Below are 7,586 nucleotides of genomic sequence, written 5' to 3' on the forward strand. Positions count from 1 at the left end.
AAAAAATAATTATTTATTTTGTAAAAGTAGTATGTTGATTTGTGATTGTTTTCTCTAATATCATATTTATTTCAATATATATATATATATATATATATATATATATATATATATATATATATATATATATATTACAAAATGGCATCTTTTGGAAAATATTATTTTATCTTGCGAAAAAAATCACGTTATTCATATAAAATAAAAATTATCCATTAACTTTGTTTTATAAAAAAAAATTATGTTTATGAAAATGGATTAAGGTGTTTGGCTTGTGAAAGTATTGTTGTGGGCCATGTCATTTAAAAACCATTTTTCATTTGGTGAAAGTGGGAAGAAAATAAAATATTTAGAGGTAAAATGCAAACAATTTTTTATAAATATAACTTTATGTATACTATAAAAATACCACTTAAAACATCTATAATATAAGAGTTTTTTTTTAAAAAAAAAAAAAAAAAAAAAAAAGATATGACTTTTAAGAGTGCTGTTTACCATGAAAAGATTTCGTGGATGGCCACGACCGTGACTCGTGCATTCTAGCCCGGATCTTCGTGGTTCGTCTTGGTTGATCTTTCAAAAAAAGACATTTTTTGCCTTGACCTTTCTTGACCACCATTCACGGTTAGTTTATTATTTATTTATTTTTTAATATTTTGATATAAATATCACCTAATATCTTCTTATATTTCACACACCACCTTATATTTCACACAATCATTCTCTTTTTTATTTACATTCATACATTTGTGCTCCTTGATCTTTTAAAAATCATAGCTCCTAGAAGGATGAACTGGTAGGAAGAGGAAGAAAAAAACTTAGCACAAGCATGAATGTCCATTTTGAAAGACGAAAACAATTAAAAGTCTATAGATTTTTTGGGAAAGGTTCAAAGTGTTTTATATGGATTAACGGGTTGTCCAAATCGAAATCTTGATGCAATATGTTCGAAGTGGAACGATACGAATGTTAAATGTTACGAGTTTGATGGAAATTACAACTTCGTTTTAAACAATGTATACGAAGACGATATTGATCCGGTTAATGTGTTCATGGATCAATACGAAAACACAAACTGCAGACGTTTTTCCACATTTCAAAACTTGACAAAAGTTAAAAAATTCCTCAAAATGGAAAAACATTGTTTAAAAAAAAATAGGGTTAAGGGTACTTGTTTGTGTTTGTATTTTTATATTTTTTTCTATTTTATATTAAGTTGTGTTTTTTAAAATCAATGTAATTTTTTTATTGAATAAAAAACTAGTTTAAAAAAATGTAAGTGTTTATTATATTTTTAAATTAAATTTAATAGCACGTATTTAAACCAACAAGAGCTATGACTTTAGCCTGACAAAAAGTAATGTTTGGAAAAATTATATTTTTAGATTAAATTGAATAGCACCTAGTTAAAACTACAACGCTTTTATTATTTACAAAATAAACCTTTAACTTTGGAAATTTACTTTAAACTCTTGAGATTCATAATGATTTTTTTCTGAACTTTTATTTTCAAATAAAAAACAGCACTAATTAATTATAATATTTGTTTTTCGAGGGTTTGTTGGAAAAAATATATTTTTTCACTGACGTGTGCACATATTTTTAAAAACATTAATGATTTAATGTCAAAAAAACACTTTCAATTTCATGCTTTTCTTGTTCGAAGTGGGCGGATCCACAATCGAATACCCCTCAAAAAAAATTTGGTAGTATAATTTTTTTTAAAAAATTTCGTTTTATGTACTGTATATATACATAATATTAATATGTTTAGAGAGATAATAACACAATATGTAATTGGTTTAGGGCGTCTTTGGCACAGAGCGTTTTGGAGCGTGAGGGCTTCTAGCTTCTAGTGTTTGACAAAACGCTCCGTTTAAAACAAAAAGTCTCGTTTGGCACTACAAGATTCTACCATTTAGTTTAATCAAAACGCTCCAAATCCAAATGTTACTTCATGTAGCGTTTAACAAAACGCTACCCGCTACCAGCTAGTTTTACCGAACACGCCCTTAGATGGTTAAGGCGTTAAGGGATGTTTCTAGAGGTTGCAAGTTCAAATCTTCTTCAAAACATTTATTTTCTCAGCTCCTTTTATATAACTTTATACAGATTATACCTATTATATTATGATGTGAAAATTAAAGACAAGTATTTAGTTGTCTAAATGGTAAAGTGTTGAACTTTTAAGTTTGAAGTCTTTATTTCGAATCTTGGTTGTTATATTAGTGTATTTTATTTTGTCTATCAGTTTTTCAACTTGTTTTTTAAAATTTTAAAATTGTCTCATATCGGTCATAACATGAAACATAACTCATATACATATGTTATATAAGCAACACAAGCTTCTTAGCTCTCAACAAGTTAAACTTTTGAATGAGTTTGGGTTTAAACTCGAAACCGAGTTTGGAAAACCGAGAAACCGAACCCGGTTTGGGATACTCCTTTACTTTGAACCTGGCTTCGCTACTATATCGAACATTAACTTTTACAATATATATATATATATATATATATATATATATATATATATATATATAGGGTTAGGTTCATGTGAGACGACCTAATTTTGTGAGACCGTGAGACGCAATCCTAGCCACTCATTTAGTAGATAAAAAACATTATTAAAAAGCAAAATAATTGAAAATTTTCAAAAAAAAAATTCAAATATTATTTTCGGAATTTATATTTTCCAAAAAAAATAAAAAAATACCAAAAAAAAAAAATTTAAAAATAAAAAAAATATATTTTTTTACACATTCTAGTAGAATATTAGAATATTCTATATATCTAACAATTCTAGTAGAATATTCTAACATTTTAAAAATCACATTAAAATATTTACAGTGTAATATTCTATTAGAATATTTCACGTATTTAAAAAAAAACAGTATTTTTTTTTAGGTAATTAGAGTTCTGAAAATAATAATTAAAAAAGAATTTTTGGATTTTTCCTTTTATTTTGCATCTTAAAATTATTTTTAGATTTGGTCTCACGGTCTCACAAAATTAGCATTGTCTCAAATTAATCTGAATATATATATATATATATATATATATATATATATATATATATATATATATATATATATATATATATATATATATATATATATATATATAGGAAGGATGATTTGAGAACTCAAAGTTTCCCGAGAACCCGAGAACTAAACCAGGGCCGTTAGACCAAAATAATAAAAGGTTAGGATCATTTGTGGCATTTTTGTAAATACATGGGAAAAAACAACACGGGGGCATGATAACTAAATGATTCAGGGGAATTTTAGAGATGAATTACCTATGCGTCTCTCTATCTATCTCATCCAACCTCCTACCGTCACACCGCCTCCAAAGACGGCCCCTTTGGTCATCTTCTTCTTCATCATCGTTGTCTTTGGTCGCCGGAGACGATGTCTTCATCTGTCATGACTCCAATCGTTGAACATGGAGGAGCATCACTTCGGTAAATCATATGTGTCGCAGGAAGAAGATGATTACAGGTCCACTCTCTTCAATACTAACCTTTGCCACACAAATCGTCATCAAAACCTTGATTTGTCGGCTTATCCATGGCGTCACTGGATTCTCCGACATGACTCCATCGGAATTTTGAAAGCATCTCGGATTGAGATCTCGATTTTATATTTGGATCCAAAGTCCATAATCGTTGATTTATTCGGTTAATCAAAAGAGAACGAAGATTGATTTCGAAAACTGCAGAAAACTCTGTTGCTCGTTTCCTCTGATCCTATGATTATGTAAGTTTCACTTTTCTATTGATTTTAGTTAGTTGTTTCAGTCCAGAAAGAAGGTTAGATTCACATTCTTTTTTATTTTATTAAACTGATAGCAATTATGAACTGATAATTTGATTTTGATTTTTGATTTCTTCTGTTTCTTATAACAAAATTAGGGATAATATTATGTAATGGTATTCTAGTTTCAAATTTATTGTACTATTCTATGATATAGGTTTAAATTTGTTGATTGGTTAATGCATTCAAGGTGTTTATTAAAATGCATCAATGAAAAAGACTATAAAACGATCAATTATGGTTATCTGTGTTGTAAACTAGATAATTTTACACAAATTTCTTTTCTTTTCTGAATTGAACTGCTACCTTTTTATGTGTTATTAACTTTGCTAATTCTTATAGATAAAGAGATTCATTTGAAAAAAAATCATTGACTTAGATGCAACTTATAGGAGATAAAAGACATTGGTCAATGTTTCAAGACTAAACATGTCACATGGGGATCATTCTTCTCATAAAAAAGTCATTGATCTGGTTAAAGAATACAATGCTCAACATAAGGATAATGTCATTGCAATCATGCTCGACACCAAGGCACGTGTCCTCATATCACCAATTCCAATTTTTTGTCCCACCCAATCAACTCAACTTTTTTCCCTAATCAACTGATGCCTTTTTGTAAGGACCTAAGGCCAGGAGTGAGGTTTTGCCACAACCAGTTAACTTAACAAGTGCCCAAGAATTCACTTTCACAATAAAAAGAGGTGTTGGTACAACAGACTGTGTTAGTGTTAATTATGATGATCTTGTTAATGATGTAGAAGCTAGTGACATGCTTCTGGTTGATGGTATGTTAACATATCTATTCAACTCTAGTTACTTGTGATCCAGGAGATGTAATTGATACTATTCAGAAATGTAAAAACTCCAAGATTAGGTGTTCAGTTATTGGTCTCTCTATAGAACTTTATATATGCAAGTATTTATGCCAAGAAACTGGAGGGTTGTATTTTGTTCCTTTAGATGAGGCGAGGTCAAGAAAGTAGTTTTAAATCTTTTAGTCCAAAATATATGTAAGAAGTTAGGTAAATTACATTTTTGGTCCTTGAATATAGCTCTATAGCTGGTTTCTTCAGTTTTGGTCCTTTGTTGAAGTTTTTGTAATGTTTTTGCTTCTGTTTCAAGTAAACTCACTATATTTTGGTGCAATATTACATTTTTAGTCCCTGATTTATTTTTTAAAAATTTTGGTCCGAAATGTTTGCTCTTGCAGGTTTGATTCTTATTCCAAGTATTAACTATATGTTTTGGGACCAAAAATCGGTATTTTTACTTGAAACAATGACCAAAAGTGTTACAAGAACCTTAAATAAAGACCAAAATAGGAAAAACCAACTAGACTTGGGGACCAAAATTCTAATTTACTCAAATGACTACATTTCAGGACCAAAATTGCAAAAGTCTGCTAAAGTAAACGTTACAAGAACCTCAAATAAGGACCAAATTGCAAGAAAAAATCTTTTTAGGACCAAAATTGAAAAATAGGCTATATCCAATACCCAGGGACTACAAATATAATTTACTTGAAGTTATCTAACAAGTATATTGTTTACATGGACATTTAAAAGAGCTAATTCTAGAGTATGCACCACCACCTCCCATCATAGCCAAATTTGCAATTGCTAATTTAATAAAAATGGGATTCCCACATTGAGGTGAGTGACTGACTGTGATTTTTTTTTTATATAAAAAAATCATTTCAATTTTCAACCCCATTCAGTCCTATATTAAGTACTTAATCAAACACAATGTTTGTCTGGAACAGATGTTGCATCCAAATTAGATAAAAACTCAAAGATTATAGTAGCTTGCTCTTCTGGAGGTACAATGAAATCTAGCAGTATATATTATCCAATGTTATGGTGTTATTCAAGTAATGCAGTCGACTGGATCCTCCTTACGATCTACACTATCAAGAGTGAGTTCTATATCTTTTAATACTTATTCATTTGAAGTTTATAAAAGTGAATGATGTTGTAAATAAATTGCTTTTCTACAGTTGGAGGGGACAAATTGGGTGGTTTCTGAATTTGCGACTGTAGTAGCACAAGATATAGCTCTTCTTGATCAATATGAAGCTTTATTCACTTGTGCATCTTCTCTATAGGTAAATATTTACATTTTAAATTGTCAAAAAAATTAATAAAACTACAAAGGAACATGTAAATAACATGTAAATCACAAGTGATTCACATTTGAATCACAAGTGATTCACATATAAATCACAAGTGAATCACATATAAATCACAAGTGATTCACATATGAATCACATGTAATTCACATATAAAAATCACATGTAATTCATATGTAAATCACAAGTGAATCCCATATGAATCACAAGTGATTCACATATGAATTACATGTGATTCACATGTAGATCACAAATGAATCACATAAGAATTACATGTGATTCACATGTAAATAATATGTAACTCACATATGAATTACATGTGATTCACATATAAATCACATGTAATTCACATATGAATTACATATGAATCTTATATGATATATACATGTGCATTTTTGTGAGTGTTCTTGCATTAACCATTTTTTTTTCATTTTATTGTAGATTTTGAAGAATTTGTGAAAAATATTGAAGATGTGAAAAGTGATAAATTGAAGAAAATATGAAAATCTTGATATGACGAAATGATAACATTGTGAATCTTCGTAGCATTTTTTATTTTTTATTTTTTATTTTGTATTGAATAAAATACTTGTACTATTATGTTTATTGATTGATTAATAAAAATGAGTTTTTTTATGATTTACTTACGAATATTATAGTATAAGAAATATGCATGTATTTATTTGAAAAAAATATGAATATATGCACCTAAAATGTTGTTTTTTTGTTCAAAAAATTAGAGTTTTTTTTTAAATATTCTAGTTTTTTTATATAAATTTACTGATTTCTAAAAATTTATATATTTTTTTTTTAAAAATGCAGCTTTATTAAAAAAATTGCAGTTTTTTTTGAAAAAGTTGCACTTTTTTTGAAAAAAATTGCAATAATTTAAAAAAAAATGCAGTTTTTTTTGAAAAAAATATAGTTTTTTTTTTTAAAAAGTTACTGTTTTATTAAAAAAATTGTAGTTTTTTTAAATACAGTTTTTTTTCAAAAAAAATGAAGTTTTTTTTTTGAAAAAATTGCAGTTTTAAAAAAAAAATCAAATTTTTTAAAACTTTATGCTTTCCAAAAAAGTTCAAAAAATCTGCAGTTTAAAAAAAACGAAAATTATTTTTTTTTATAAAAAAATCCAAAATTTTGTTTTATAATGTTAATTTGAGAGCTTTTTATTAATATTACCAATAATACTAAAAATTTAAGTGAGATTGGTATGATGACGATCATGCCCTTAATGATTTGATTTTGATCCAACACTCCACTTTTAGTTCTTAGGTTCTTGGGAAACAATGAATTCTCAACCGATCTCAGTCTTTTATATATATATATATATATATATATATATATATATATATATATATATATATATATATATATATATATATATAATTCGATTTTGGACTAAGTTACATTTTTATATACATAGCGCTCGGTATGATAGTAATGCTTAGTATGATCTACAAAAAATATATAAAGTTTTATGATGTACTATTTGAAACTTGAACGTTATAAAAAAGTGTGGGCATATATATATATATATATATATAATTCGATTTTGGACTAAGTTACATTTTTATATACATAGCGCTCGGTATGATAGTAATACTTGGTATGATCTACAAAAAATATACGAAGTTTTATGA

At 27.4% G+C, this 7,586-nt stretch overlaps 1 long non-coding RNA gene across 1 annotated transcript; it reads left to right on the forward strand.

The window, feature by feature from the left end:
• The first annotated feature begins 4,185 nt into the window (after positions 1–4,185).
• LOC145074736 (uncharacterized) lies at positions 4,186–6,516 on the forward strand. The gene is made up of 4 exons (XR_013692044.1): positions 4,186–4,600; positions 5,578–5,730; positions 5,812–5,919; positions 6,385–6,516. It is a non-coding gene; the product is annotated as an uncharacterized LOC145074736 (long non-coding RNA).
• Positions 6,517–7,586: the final 1,070 nt, after the last annotated feature.

Source organism: Lactuca serriola, chromosome 9 (genome assembly GCF_051521515.1).
Source record: "Lactuca serriola cultivar US96UC23 chromosome 9, Lser_US96UC23_V15, whole genome shotgun sequence".
In the NCBI taxonomy this organism is placed as follows: domain Eukaryota; kingdom Viridiplantae; phylum Streptophyta; class Magnoliopsida; order Asterales; family Asteraceae; genus Lactuca; species Lactuca serriola.